Source organism: Heterocephalus glaber, unplaced genomic scaffold (assembly GCF_053883595.1).
Source record: "Heterocephalus glaber isolate CG9 unplaced genomic scaffold, H.glaber_assembly_v1.0 deba00000006, whole genome shotgun sequence".
Classification (NCBI taxonomy): Eukaryota; Metazoa; Chordata; class Mammalia; order Rodentia; family Bathyergidae; genus Heterocephalus; species Heterocephalus glaber.
This window is the reverse complement of record NW_028258136.1, coordinates 897,603-913,708: the sequence shown is the minus strand read 5'-3', so window position 1 is coordinate 913,708 and position 16,106 is coordinate 897,603. Positions and strand designations below refer to the sequence as shown.

Genomic DNA, 16,106 nt, shown 5'->3' with positions numbered 1-16,106 from the left:
AGAAAAAAAAATGGAAACAAAGTCTTTGCAAATAGGGAAGGGTGGAGGGGCTGAAGGGAGGACAGGGGAAGGGGGAAAAAATAAGAACCAAGATGCTCATGTAATGGTACAAGATCCCAATGATGTATGTAAATGTATTTTATACCTAAAATGTACCAATAAACTTAATGGTGGGAAAAAAAATCGTACATCTACAATACAGCCAAAGGAATAATCAAATAAACACATGAGTAAGTAAATTTATCTGATCCTAATGAGTGTTATGGAGTAAAAACGGAAAGGATTGGGAATATGGGGGTGGAGAGGGTGGGGGTGTAATTAGGATATCCAGAGAAGGCTTCACTAAGGTTCTTCGAAGCAATGCCTTAAATGAGATAGTGGAACAAGAAACTCTAATCTTCAAAGGAAGGTTTTTATAAGGGTGTTCCAGGTAGAGGAACAGCAAGTACAAGTGCCCCAAGGTGAGAGCAGTGCCTGAAACCGAAAGGAAGCTAGTAAGGTATGACTGGAGCAGAGTCATAGGGGAAAGGGGAAACGCTAAGATAGGAAGTCAAATTTTGAGGCATGGGCAGTCATACAGAGTATTGAAAGCCATCAAAATGTGTTCAGATGGGGAGCTATTGGAGGGCTTTGAGCAGAGGAAATTCATAATGTGATTTGAATTTTTAAAACAACCATCCTGGATGCTCTCTTGAGCATAGAGAGAAGGGGTTAGAGTATAAACAAGACCAATTAAGAAGCCAGCAGTGGGGCTGCACGCCTGTAATCCCAGCACTCAGGCTGAGGCAGGAGAATCACTGTAAGTTCGAGGCCAGCCTGGACTACATAATAAATTCAAGGTCAGCCTGAATTAAATAGTGAGACTCTGTCTCAAAAAATAACCAATTAGGGGGGTACTGGAATACTTGATAGGGGATTTTGATATCTTGGATCAGGGAAGTAGTGATGGAGATGGTGAGAAGTGGTTGGATTCTGGAATATTTGGAAGGCAGAACTTTCAAGATCTGTTGAAAATTTAGATATGGATTGTGCTTTGTGTATGAGAAAGAGAGGAGTCAAGTAAAGCCCTAGGGGCTTTATCTTGAACAACCATCAGGATGGGATTGCTGTTTACTGAGATGGTGAAGGAACAGGTTTGGGAGGGGAAGATTAGAAGTTCAGTTTGGGACAGATTAAATTTTATTTAATCAACATTCAAGAAAATAGTATGATAAAAGTTCCTGAAAGAGAGTTCTGGGTTGAAACTATAAACCTAAGTAGTATTAGTATATAGATTTAAAATCATCAGACTGGATGGAATCGTCAAGGAGCTGAATAGAGACCGGTAAGAAAATAGGCCCCAAGACTAGGACAGGGTATTTCCACTTTAAAGAGGCTAAGAAGAGGTGAATGCAAAGAAATTGGGAAGGATCAGTCAGTAAGCTAAGGAGGAAAAACAAGAGAGTGTAATACTTTGAAAGCCAAATTTAAAAAATATTCCTTTGAGGAAGATAGATGGTGTTAAAATTTTGATGATAAGTCAGATAAGATGAGGACTGAGAATTGAGTATTGGATTTAGCAATGTGGAGATCATTAATAACTTTAAAAAGAGCAGTGTCTTTAAACAGCCTGATGGAGTAGACTTAAGAGAGAAAGAATTGGAGACAGCAATTTTGTACAACTCTTAAAATGAATTTTATTTAATCTTTTAATTTTTGTTTTATTAGTACGTGTTGCAGCACATAATGATTACATGAATCATGAGGAGTTGGTATATATCTATATATAGATATCTATATATATAGATATCTATATATCTATCTATATATATATCCCATCTTAATTTTTTTTATATCTCCTTCCCCTTACCTCTCTTTACCTTCCATCTTTTGTTCCCCTATTTGCAAAATAAGTTTTATTTTAAAGAGACACACAGAAATGAGTATCTGAAAGGAGAGGTCAAGTTATGGGAGAGTTCTTTAAGATCACAGCTAGCCAGGCACAGTAGCATACACCTATATTGCCAGCTACTTGCGAGGCCGAGGCAGGAGGATCACAAGTTGGAGGCCAACCTGAACAGTTTCTCAAGATATTGTCTCAAAATGAAAAAATAAAAAGAGCTGGAGATGTAGCTCAGAGGTGGCAAGTTCTTGGGTTCTATCCCCAGTACTGAAAAAAAAGAATTACAGTGGCCTCTAATGATTTCTACCTCCTAGAGTGTCCCTCTCCCACACTGTACCTGTGTTGGTCCATATGACTGCTAAAACGTTACAGTGATAGTGCATCATTCAGACTTTACATTATAAAAACACTGTGTCCTCCCCACCACCATCACGCCACTTGCCTCTACTCTGACTCTCATTCTCCCTCAGGTCACTTACTCTGGAAGAAGCCATATATGACATGAGCAATCCTATAATGAGGCCCAGATGGCAATTAACTGAAGTCTCTAAAGAACAGCCCTATAAATGAGCTTAAAGTAGGTCATCCAGCCCTAATCAAGTCTTCAGGGACGGTCGTCTTGCTCACCAACTTGACTGCCACCTCATAAAAAACTCTGAACTAGCCATGCACAGTTACACATGCCTACAATCCTAGCTACTCAGGAAGCTGAGGCTTCAAGTTCAATGCCAGCCTGGGCAATTTACCAAGGCTCTGTCTCAAAATAAAATTTTTAAGAAGTGTTGGGAATATAGCTTAGTAATAGAACACTTACCTAGCGTGCACCAGGCCCTAGATTGAATCCCCAGTACCACACACACACACACATCTTCAGCCAGAGTACCCAACCAGAAACTGTATGAAATAATTTTGTTTGTTTGCTTGTTGTTTGTTTGTTTCAGACAGGGTATCACTATGTGGTTTAGGCTGGCCTTGAACTCACAATGTAGCTCAGTCTGGCTTTGAACTCACCATGATCCTCCTGCCTCAGCCTCCCCGGTGCTGGGATTACAGGCGAGTGCCCCATGCCTGGCTCAACACTAGTTAAAATTTGATTTTCTATCTACTTCATGTGTGTAACCATGCAATTAAAGAAAAATACGCAAACATATTACTGGTTTCACTTTAAATTCACAGCCACCAACCTTACACAGGTCTTTGGTGCCATCTAGCAATTGTACATGTCTTTAAATCACACTTCCTTTTTTCTGGAAAACTGTTTTATACCTTCTACTCAAGACTCAAACATCTTTTCTTCTATTTTGTTAAGTTTACTTAGCTCACAGTTTTTATTTTCTATTTTATTAAGTTTATTAAGCTTTTATTGAGTTTTAAATAACTTTTATTGAGTTTATTAAAGCTAAATTTTGGAGGATGAAGATCTAAACAGTTTGGTGCCTGCTCTGGCTAAGGTTAGGGCTGCATCACACCATGGCAGGAGGATGTGTGGAATGAATAACACAGTGAGAGAGGAAGCCAGAGAACAGGGCAGGACTCTGGCTTCCTCTTTCATAGCACATCACTCTCTTAGGAATGACCTGCAGCTCTTCCAAGGGCAATGCTCCCAATGGCCTGATCATCTCCCATTGGGCCGCAACCCTTAAAGGTGCCACCACCTCTTAACAATGCCACAGTGGGTTCGAAGCTTCCAACACATGAACTCTTCAGAGACAAACTATACCCAGAGCTTAACAGTAGATAATGGTGGAAGGGAAAACAAATGGAAAATAAAGTACAGTGAAAAGTTGGTAGGGTCAAGAGATGTTAGGTTCCAGTGGAGGTCTTTTTGTTAGAGTAAGACAGTAGAAATAATGTGCATGTAAGATCACAAGGTTGTGATCTGAGATTGGGATACTTGAAACTTCAGAGTTTGAAGGTGCTTCAGAGGTGAAGGTGCTATAGTACGACCAATGTTGGGCGCTGAAGTATCATTGGAGACAAGGCCCTAGAAATGAAGGAGGAGGTGAGCGGCGGCCACAGCTGTAGCCGAGTGGCCCGCCGGGGCTGGGGCACGCACCGGGGACCCCGCGGGGCGGACGGGCGGGCGCCGGGCCCCCTGCCTGGCCGCCTGCGCTCTGGGACCAGCAGTATGAGCAGCGGCTACAGCAGCCTGGCGGAGGACGCCGAGGACTTCTTCTTCACCGCCAGGACCTCCTTCTTAGGAGGGCGCCCCAGGGCAAGTCCCGCGCAGGCCAGCAAGATGTAGAGAGAGAGAAGGAAACTCACAATTACCTCAGCAAAGAGGAAATCAAAGAGAAAGTTCAGAAATACAATTTAGCTGTCACAGACAAATTGAAGATGACCTTGAATTCAAATGGGATTTACACTGGCTTCATTAAAGTTCAGATGGAACTCTGCTAACATCCACAGACGTCTCCTGGTAGCAATGGCTGTATGAACACGCTTCATATCAGCAGCACAAACACTGTTGGGGAAGTTATCGAGGCCCTGCTCAAAAAATTTCTAGTGACGGAGAGCCCTGCCAAGTTTGCACTTTATAAGCGTTGTCACAGGGAAGACCAAGTCTATGCCTGCAAGCTCTCAGACCGAGAACATCCTCTCTACCTGCGTTTGGTAGCAGGGCCCAGAACCGACACGCTTAGTTTTGTCCTTCGTGAACATGAAATTGGAGAGTGGGAAGCTTTCAGCCTTCCAGAACTGCAGAATTTCTTGCGCATCTTGGATAAGGAGGAAGATGAGCAGTTGCAGAACCTGAAGAGACGCTACACAGCCTACAGACATAAGCTGGAAGAAGCCCTGGGCGAGGTGTGGAAGCCCGGCTAACGTGCAGGAGCCCTGCTGGGAAGGCAAGGCTTGGGACCTCTGTATAAAGGAGCAGCAAGTGCCTTTCTGCTCGGAGAGCTGTCTTCGTGCCCCAACGCTAGGGTAATCCCCTTTTGTCTCTAGAGTTAGTTCCCAGCCCCTGGCCACAGGCAACCTGCACCCCCTCGCGTCCCTCGTGAGGGGCCCTGCAAGCTTGTTCTGTTACAGCACCGCGGTGTTACCTCTTGCAAGCTGTGAACCTGCAATCATCAGGAGCATCCTAGAGTGCTTGGAAGCATGAACTCTGGGTTGATTTTTCTTTATTTTCTTCTAGTTATTTTAATTACATGATGGTGATGTTAAGCTTAAGGATGTGCAAACAAGTTTTTTAAAACTTAACAAGGAATCTCTCTGAATACTTGTTCTATGTTGAAACTACCTGTTTGGTTTTTATTTTCTGTCAGAGGAAAGCATGTGAACCAAAGGGCAGAGGAATCCAGGAACTGTGGGGAATTTGGGAAGGATGTTGGAGGAGTTGGATTTTAAAAAGTAACGAGCAAGTTTAGAAGAAGGCTGTGTGGAAGTGAAAGCTCTGAGGGCCACTGAGGAAGTTGGTAAGGCTGGTACAGTGGTGGTAGGGGAGCCAAGTGTATTGCTTGAAAATGAGGTAAAATTGTTCGGTGTTGAGATGTTAAGCCTATTCTAGGATTGCTTGATTTCCTGTTGGGTATAATGTGGAGGTGGAGCCAAAGAGGTAGGAACTAAACCCAAGAAGGACCCATGAACTGTGCAGTTAACTGGAGACCAAGGCAGGTGGAGGTGGGCCCCATACAGCTGGATCTGGCCCCCTTCATGTGAGACCCCAATTCTGCCCTCTTGGAGTGGAAGGTCTTACTGCTGTAGCAGCTCTGGATAAGTGGTCCCTGACCTGTGGCTGACTCCTTAAATTGCATGGATTTCCCCACAGAGGTTGTTTTCCAAGTTGAAAATGAGTTTAGGGTAGGGTAGCTGTTTTCTCTTTGTTAGCTAGGAAGTTTATCAACTACAGAGGTCACTTCAAATTTGTGACAATCACTCCCTCCCCCTTTATTCTACCCTTTTTTCTCCTTCCCTTTTTTCTTCCTTCCCTTCTCTTTTCTTAACTCTCTCCCTCTGCTTTTCCCTCTCCCTTTCTAAGTTACAGTCCGTTCTCACATAATGTAGAACAGAGATTTTTAAAGACTCAGTACTCCCATGTCATCCTCAGTTCTAAAGGACTTGACTGCAAGTAGGGGGCCCCAAGGAAGGAGGAAATTCCATACCCGCTGACCAGGCAACAGGTGTTCATCATGGAACTATTTTAACAAAAGTGCACGTTCCTTCCAACCAAAGAAATGCATGTGCAATAAAAAGCCTTAAAAACAGGTGAAATAATCCTCATTTTCTGTAGCGACTTACAAACCTGAGAACGGAGGGGAAGGTGTGCTGTGGTTCCAGAGGGGCCTTACAGTCAGTCTGGTTTTAGTCTAGATTTTTTTTTTTTAATAAATCCCCAAGGAATTGTTAACACTTTGGTGACACCTAATGGATTCTTTGTGAAGTTCCAAGGTGCTTTGGTTCTTTGCTTAAGTGAACTGTGCCTTTTATTGCATTTCTGTTTCCTCTTGGTGGCTCTTCTAACTTTTTAGAGACTGGCTATCTTGTTGGAGGCAGATGTAAGTGTTGGTTGTGCTGTGCTACACAAGCTACCGAGACAATCAGATCTTCCTAGGCTTTTAAGAAAAAAATAGGGGGAAAAAAAGAGTAGAACTAGCTATAAAATATGTATGGCACATCTTGTTTAATTTTGCATGTGACTTCTATTTAGTGCATTAATGAGGTTTTAGTGACATTGTCATCCAACACTTTACCTTTATTGTTCAGGGACTGCCTTCATGACTTTTATACTAGTTTTACTATTCATACTATAGCTTGGGTTTGTGTATACTACTATCAACCACCTGGTCTCTTATTACTTGTCCCAGTAAACTTATAGTTTGTGAAGCATTTGCTTCTCAGATTAAGACACTGTTAGAACCTAAAGTAGTAGCTGATGGGTATCTGTGAAATTTTTCTTTTTTACTTGAAGTAGATTGATTGTCTAGAATAGGCATCCTCGTCTATATTTATCCAGAACCTCGCTCACTGTCATGTGCACTACAAGTTGCAATTTGGAAACTTTACTGTATTGAAACCTTGTCAGTTCATAGTTCTTGAAGACTGATGTTCTTTCCCAAACACTGGTTACTGCAGCAGCATTTTTAATGTGTAAAAGGAGGAGAAAGGCCCCTAAGGCCAAAGGTATTTTATTAAAAAATCATTGTACAAATCCTTGTGTTAAATTAAAACTAAGGTTTGCTGTAATACTGTTTTCTCTTCAAAATGTGATGGTACAGGAAAGGTGTTAAATGAAGGGGTAGTATTACAGGGGAGCATTTTAAATTGCAGAGGTTAAAGAGTTATAATATTTATAATTTTGATGTTTTATTTTTATAGGGAAGATTTTCTCCCCTAAAACTGTTTCTTGAATGGCAAAATGATTTCCATTATTAAAAGTTGAAGTTGTTAAAAAAAAAAAAAGAGCCGGGGATTTAGCTCAGTGGTTCCACCGCCTGCCTCGCAGGCACAAGGTCCAGAGTTTGATCCCCGGTACTAAAAAAAAAAAAAAAAAAATTAAGGAGGAGAGCATTGGATGGATTACCCAGGAAGATATTAAAATCACTCCCCCCAAAAAAACCAGAATCATAAGAATAGTGTTGTCGAGAGCCAGGAACTCGAATGTTTGAGGAATTTTAGCAAAAGACCTGGAGATTGGCAGATGAGTATAACTTGGAAAGCAACAAATGCTTTATATAGTCTGATGACATTAGATTCAAAGTAATATAAGTGAGGTTAAGGAAAGGGGAAGAAATAATTTAAAAACAGCACTGAGCAACTGAGTAGCTAAAAGGAAACCCAGAGGGGTAGTGAACAGAAAACCACTTGAGGGCCACAGGGAGACTGAATTGTATACTTACGTGCACATACACACACACACAGTTTGTAACTTGGAAAAGTGTATTAGGTAGCTTCTTCCTCTCTCCAACCTACTACCTCAAAGTCTGTGTCTCCCACTACCAGCTGGGCTAGTGGTTTTATAAGAATCCGTACTCTCTGTTAGTCCAGAGAATTCACATCTGAGGCTCTACTCCCATGTTTTGACCTCTTTGGCAAGACTTACATTTTAGGGTCCGGAGATTTAGCTCAGTGGTTCTGTCGCCTGCCTTGCAAGTGCAAAGATCTGAGTTCGATCCCCGGTACCAAAAAAAAAAAGACTTACATTTTATATGGCCAGAGTTGGTCTCTCAGAAAGGGAAACTTGCTGAGTTTAGAAATATCTATCTCTTTCCGAATCTGAAAAGAATGAATATTGCTGGCACCAGAGTGCGGAGGTGCTGCTTCTAAACATTCCTTATCTGAGTTGCATAATCCTTTTTCTGCGGCTGGGGGATCACTTGTCATGTCTGCACAAAAGCACAAGTCATTGGTCTTTGGCAGCAGTCTGCCCCACACTGAACTGATGGTTTGTTGAGCACCAGGAAGCAATTTGATGTTTGGTCACTATTCTATTTCAGGCTGGCTTATCTACACTTTGAATTTACAGCGATCCCCCTGCTTCAGCCTCCCAAGTGCTGGGATTGCAAGCCTGAGCCACCACACCTGACTCACCTGTAACAAATTAAAAAACTTTGTCAGTCATTCCTCAGAGCCTGTCCTAAGGAAAACCTCTACAGAAGTGAGAAAGCTGCATATGCTCTCCCTCTGGGTGGCAGGGGGCTATATATTGGGAACTGAACTCAGGCCACTAATTTATACCCACTTTTATTCTCTCCCCAACTTTGAGCAGGGTTTTCAAGGGCTAAGTTGGGCTTCGAATCATTTCCTAAGAGCAGTCCATAGGACTTTCCTCCTTTCCACCCCCAGAATAACCTTTCTGATAACTAGTAACTAGAAAAGTCCTTCTGCTTGCCTATGCAGACCAGATTTTTGCAGTAGCATTTCACTGTAAATGGCACCTATAACAGATTGCTCCAATCAAGCCCAGTTTTTCTCAACAGCATCTGCTGTAGTATTTTTGCAAAAGAGTCTCTAATTTTGTCATGAACAAAGAAGTATTTTTCTCCTTCTTTAGTGTATGATAAAAAAAATTAACATGGGGCCTCATAGTCTGTCCATATTAACCAAATATACCTTAGGATAAGCAAGAAATATGCTGCCTGCATCTTCCTGCAAGGAAAGACTGGTCCTACCTTTTGGGAGCATTATAGTCCCTTCATCTGTCAGCTACTTAAGGGACACTTTGACGTCAGAGAGCTGCCTCACCACCCCTTTGAGGCAGTAGCCACATCCAGTGACTGGCATTGAAGGACCCTAGTTAGCAAGACAGACTCCATATTGCTGCTTGACCTACCTGCCTGCCCTTTAGATGAACTCAGAAGGAGGAAGCTTAGAAACCTCCTCCCCTTAGAAAGTCTCTTTAGAAACAACAAATGTTCTAACAGCAGGACGTTCCGCTTCTGTACCTTTCGCTTGCTTTGCTAGTTCTATCCCATAGGGGGGCCTAGAAACTGTTGGCCTCAAAAGTGTATAAAACATGTTTGTCTCCCCCTAGTCAGGGCTCAAGTCCAATGCTCTGCTCGGATCCCGGCCGGTAATAAACTCCTGTGTGGATTTAATATCGGTCTCTGGTTCTCTCTCTTGCTGGGTGTAACAGCATATATGGGGATATAAAGACCTGTCCATCTGACTTAACTTGGAATGGCTCTTATGGGTCATAATTTCAGCCTCAGAGCTCCCTAAGGCTGAAGCTGTCAGGGTCTAGCTCTACCCTCTACCCACTCCTGATTTCTTCCCTTAGCCCTCAATCCCATGAATTATCTCTTATAAACATCCTGAACACAATATTCTGCCTCAGAGTCTGTTGCCTGAAGAACCCAACTGTGACACCATCTGAGGGGTTTTAGGGCTCAATGGCTGAGGAACTGGCAGGGTTTAAGCCATATAATCCCCAAGGTCCAAACCTATTGGCTTCTGATCATAATTTTTTTTTATTTTCCACCAAAGAGACCTGCAACATTTCAAGGAGCTGGCCTAGCCAATTTTAAGTCCCTCTTCATATTCCTTGTGGACCCTCTGGAGCCTCTGGAGCCTCTGGATTAAACTAGCTCAAGTTTACTCCACCAACTAAACTTTTAAAATATATAGGTCAATAATATTCTTTATTATAATACCAATTTCTATTTGTTTTTCTATTATTTGTAATAGAGAGTGCCCTGAGATGAGCAAAATAGAGGGAGTTGATTGGTAAATGTTGGAAAATGGAGGAGACAACAGAAAGAGTCAGAACTACATCCAAAACTGGGTTCCAGAAGCTGCTTCAGTGTTCGGGTTCTCCGATTCCAAATCCAAGTCTTATTATCTATACAGTGTGCCTCTCCTCTGCTGGGAATGTTACTGAGGTACCTGCTATTTGAAGACAAATAAGCTTTACTAAGGTAGCATAAATTACCATAAGGCTAGTTTTAATAAAAAGGATTTTATCTAGACTTGTTAGTAATATTATTCATTATAATTTAGGCTTTTAAAAATGTACTCAAAATGTTAAAATTGCAACCATTAAAGATATTCAAACATGTTACAGGCTCTAAGAGCAATGTCAAATGAGGAATTAAAAAGTGTTTAATAGAACAGGTAGTGAGTGTCTCTAGATAACGATTTGGAGAAATGCAAGCCATTCATGTGTGTGTGTGTTCTGCTATGATTGTTAAAATTATCCACTATCAGCATTCACATTTTCTACATTCCAAATTTCTATAGACAGCATATTAAAGTAGAGAAAATAGAGACTTTGGAGACAAACTTGGATTTATACTCTTGGCTTTACAGTTTGAGGCCAAGTCACATTATCTGAGTCTGCTTATAGATCTGTGCTATGTGGCTAATACTTGATCTTTAATAGGTTTTTATTTGGGGGGTAAGAATTAAGGTACATATGTGTGTTGGTCAGCTTTGGGTTGTTGGAACAAAATACTTGACACCCACAATTTAAAGTGGGAGGGGTTTATTTTGGCTCACTGTTTTAGAGGTTTAAATCCTAACTGGCTGGCTTTAAGGCATGAACATCATAGCAGAGCAAAGCTGGTCACTTCATGGTGGCCAGAAGCAAGAAAGCCAGAGGAAAAGCTATACTCTCCCAAACTACACCCCAATCACCACCTCCAACACCCAAATCCTCAGCACAGTCAGCTATGGACTCTCATCAATGTATTAATCCACTCATGAGTTTAGCAACCCCTGTTCCAACCACTTTCCAAAGCCCAATCTCTGAACATGTGAGACGTTTGGGGGACATTTTAGATCTAAACTATAACAATATATAAAATGCAAAACATATTTGCTTACTAATAATATTCTTAGGAAGCAAGATAGAAGTCAAGATATGAATCTTTGGGGTGGTGATGTAGCTCAGTAGTAAAGAACTTGCCTAGCATATGTGAAGCCCTGATTCAATCCCCAGTGCTATGATTTTTTTAAAAAGAAGAGAAAGTGGGGAGAAGGAAGGAAGGAAGGAAAGAAGGAAGGAAGGAAGAAAGGATAGGGACAGTTGGGGAACAGGCAGGAAAAATTAAAGTGCCTCCGTGAGGTTTCTGACAAAGAGTAAAACCTCTGCTAGAGACAGTAGCTAAGGAAAACAGAGGTGATGAGAAGGCGTGGCTTACTTCATGCCAAGGCTCAATTCCCCCCTCCCTCCACCTCCAATTAAACACAAAAAGAAACAAAGTGGAGGGCGGGGGCTATATATTTTTTTTAAAACTTAGTATAAAATATACACTAACACCTAGGCACTCACACACCTATATGTAAGTTATATACATATTTTGTTATTTTCTCACCATATTAATACACTAAAATGCACATGCATCCTTTTTACTAACTCAGCCTTGAATGTGACTCTCCTGTAACTCTCAAGATAAGCACTGGACAGCACAGGAGTGCTTATCCAAGAATGTACAGTAAGCAGCAGAAGGGGCAATGGTCAAATCAGGGGTCTCAGAGCCTAAAATAGCCAATCGAGTTATAACAACTCTGAAGGAGTCCAGTCCCTTTCTTGCCAGGTAATAAAAGGGCTGAGAACAAAAACCCCACCACCACCCAGTCCTGGTTCCAAATTCCCTGTCTTACTCCGACAAGGTAGCTATCTGTCTCCTTATCTCTCTCCCCTTTTCCAATAAAGTGATTTTGTTTCCCCATTTTCTTTCCCTTTACAATAAAGAGATTGTGTTTCTCCTTCTAAACTTATATCTTTAATTCTTTGTTGATGTAGATTTTTTATGAACCCTAGATAAAAATCTACCCTCACCAGATGTAACAGAAAGAAGAAAGGAAGAGGGCCAGGGATTTAGCTCAGTGGTTTCACCACCTGCTGCTCAAGCGCAAGGACCCGAGTTCGATCCCTGGTACCAACAAAAAAAAAAAAAAAGAAGAAGAAGAAGAAGAAAGGAAGAAAGGGAGAAGGAAGAAAGAATTTCCTTTTCTGTGCGAGCCCACTCTTCCTTGAGTGTACTATCACCTCAATAAACTTTGCTTGGTTGTTTTGTAAAAAGGAGTTGGCAGCAGCAATGGTGGAGGTGGAAGTGGAGGCAGGGAGGGAAGGGGAGAGAAGGTGGAGGGGAGAGAGAGGAGAAGGAGGAAGAGAAGGAGGAGGAGGAGGACGAGGGGGAGGGGGGGAGGAGGAGGAGGAGGAGGAGGAGGAGGAGGAGGAGGAGGAGGAGGAGGAGAAGGAGAAATTAACCATCTCTTCTCCCATTTCTCCTAGTAATGGCCCCAATGTGTGACTGCAGGGCTGATGGCCCAGCCTGGGCTAGTATTCCATTCTCCTGGCTACAGTGGTTGATCCAGAGCTATATATGTGACCAAAGCCTAGGCAAATCATAGTCCTTTACCAAGATTTTTTTTAAACTAGGTCCATCACACAAAGTAAACACTCAAAAATCAATAGCCTTCTTTACACAAATAACAGAGTCACTGAGAGAGAAACTAGGGAAACAATCTCTTTCACAATAGCATCCAAAAAAATGAAATATCTAGGAATCAATCTAACAAAGGAAGCAAAAAATCTCTACATTGAGAACTACAGCACTCTAAAAAGAGAGATTGAAGATGATACCAGAAAATGGAAAGACATCCCCTGTTCCTGGGTAGGAAGAACCAATATAGTGAAAATGGCCATACTGCCAAAACTTCTATACAGATTCAATGCAATCCCAATTGAAATCCCAACAGTATATTTCACAGAACTAGAGAAAACAATCCAAAAATTCATTTGGAACCAGAAGAGACCTAGATAGCAAAAGCAATTCTAGGCAACAGAGACATGGCAGGGGGTATCACAATCCCCAACTTGAAACTATACTACAAAGCCACTGTGATAAAACCAGCATGGTACTGGCAAAGAAACAGACCCAAGGATCAGTGGAATAGATTGGAAGATCCAGAAGCAACTCCAGACATACTCAGCTACCTCATCTTTGACAAAGGAGCCAACCATCCTCACTGGAGGAAAGATAGCCTCTTTAATAAATGATGTTGGAAAAACTGGATTTCAACTTGCCAAAGATTAAAACTAGATCCCTATCTTTCACCATGCACTAAACTAAAATCGAAGTGGATTAAAGATCTAAATATTAACACAGAAACACTAAACTTGCTGGAAGATAAGTAGAACTCTTGAAGACACTGGCATAGGAAAAAAAATTATGAACAAATCCTCAGTAGCACGGGAACTAGCACAAAGAATCAACAACTGAGGTCTCATCTTATTAAAAAGCATTGCACTGCAAAAGAAACCACCAACAGAACTAAGGGACAACCCACAATGTGGGAAAAAATTTTTACCAGCTGTTCCTCAGACAAAAGTCTGCTAACTAGAATATATAAAGAACTGAAAAAAATCAGACCCCCCCCCAAATATAAAGACCCAATTCAAAATGGGCGTCTGAAATGAACAGACATTTCTCAGACAAAGAAGTAAAAGCAGCAAGTAAATATATGAAAAAATGTTCAACATCACTGGTCATTTGAGAGATGCAGATGAAAACAACGCTGAGATTTCACCTCACCCCAGAAAGAATGGCTGCTATCAAGAAATCAACCAATAACAAATGCTGGTGGGGTTGTTGGGAGGAAGGAACCCTTCTTCATTGTTGGTGGGAGTGCAGGCTGGTGCAACCACTATCGAAATCAATTATGGAGATATCAAACAACTAGGATTACAAGTCCCATTTGACCCAGCTATTCCTCTACTGGTATCTTCCCAAAAGAACTGAAAGAATCATACCACAGTGATATATGCTCACCCATGTTTATAGCAGTACAGTTTGTAATAGTTAAAACTTGGAAACAGCCCAATTGCCCAGCAACTGGAGACTGGATAAAGAAGATGTAGTTCTTTTTGTTTGTTTTTTTATAAAATGGATTACCACTCAGCCATAAAGAATGAAAAACTAGAGACATTTATAGCTAAGTGGATGCACATTGAGGCCATACTCTTAAGTGAAATAAATAGAACACACATGTTTAAATACCAAATAGTTTCTCTGATGTGAAAAACTGAAAGTGTAAATAAGGATCAAAATGTATAATTGATATTGTGAAATAGGAAGAAAAGGTCTAAAGGAGTAGGGGAAATGGGAGGGGTAGGGGAAAGGAAAGAAGGGAAAAGAAAAAATATGAGAAGAAGGAAAAAATGGAAACAAAGTCTTTGTAAATAGGGAAGGGTGGTGGGGTTGAAGGGAAGGCAGGGGAATGGGGAAAAAATAAGAACCAAGATACATCATGTAAAGGTACAAGATACCAATGATGAATGTAACAGTATTGTATACCTAAAATGTACCAATCAATTTAAGGGAAAAAAATAAACTAGATCCATCAAGGATCTCTTTCTCCTCCGTGGATAACAAGTTGTACTGCCTCACCTCTTAACCATTAGCTACATGTGGCTATTTGAATTTAAATTTAAATTTAAATTAAATTTGCCATTTATGTCCTCAGTCCCACTAGTCACATGGGGCTAACAGCTACAATACTTGACAGCAAAGATATGGACTGTTCCCATGGTCTCAGGAATTATATTAGACAGCATTGATACTGTAGACTGTGTAACAACCATGGCCCCATCACAAAAGTGTAAGAAAGTTTGAGAGATGAAGCTGACACAAAGAGAAGAAATGAGTGATAATCATGATGGCACTTTAGTATCTAATTTCCAATTATTCCTCCTCTTACAAACTTTTGGACTTTTTAAACTTTTTTATTCTTATTAGTGCATGTTTGCAGGATGTAACGACTACATTCATTGCGGGAAGCTAGTACATGTATGTAACACATGTTCATTCCTTTTTATCTCTTTCTCCTCCCCTCCCTCCACACTTCATCCTCCAAATTTTTTGATACGTGGTGCAAACAATTCTTCCCCTTTTGCTTCATAGAGCGAAGTTGAACTTCCCTCACTAACAAAGGACTTTGCCAGATCACTTAACTTCTTGGGTAGCAAACCAGACACAGAATCTCAGAGGCATGACTCTGGCCAGGATCTGTAAACTAGATAAAGTCAGATCCTCTAAATACTGCACAAAGCATTGAAATTTTGGGCTGGGCATGGTGATGTATTCACACCTGTAATCCCAGCACTCCGAAGGCTGAGGCAGGAGGATCACTGCCAGTCTGGGGCTAGCCTGGGCAAAATAGTGAGTCAGGGCCACTGTGGTACACATAGCAAAACCTTGTCTCAAAAGATTCAAAAGAAAGGAGAGGAGAAGAGAGAAGAGAAAAGAAAATGTGGGCCTGTCTTCAGATCATCTTCCCTACCAAGTTAGCTAGGGCATTCTTCTTTTTAAAATCTTGTTTTTACCTGCATTATCTTCCTTGTATCATAAATTCAGCTTCTTAATGTCCCTGGCCTCACCACTGGGGACCCTGTTATTTTCTTGCTGATTAAGCTTTGTTTATTAAGGTCTTATTGCCCGCCTTATTCTTTTTTTCTCTCACACTTTGCTAGCTTTTCCTCACCTTCTATTTTCCTTCAGTGTTGCCTGGCAACTTCTTTCAGAAGCATAATATGAGCACTAGACCAGGCAGCACAGGCTGAGTCTGGATTGGGCCAATTTACAAAACGTATGACTTTGAGCTGATTACTTACACTGAGTTTCATGTGCCTTAAAATGAAGGAAAAAAAAATCCTACCATGGAGTCAGTAGATTAAATAAAATAATAATATAAAAATAATTTACAAAAGGCAATACAAATGTACTGTCAATATCTGCTTACAGATTTAGATGCAGCTTTCCTAACTATATTGAAAATCCTA

General features: G+C 41.2%; 1 pseudogene; it reads left to right on the top strand.

Annotated features, from left to right (window-relative positions):
- Nucleotides 1–3,995: 3,995 nt before the first annotated feature.
- On the top strand, nt 3,996–4,763 carry LOC101725826 (ras association domain-containing protein 3 pseudogene; annotated as a pseudogene).
- The last annotated feature ends 11,343 nt before the right edge of the window (nt 4,764–16,106 follow it).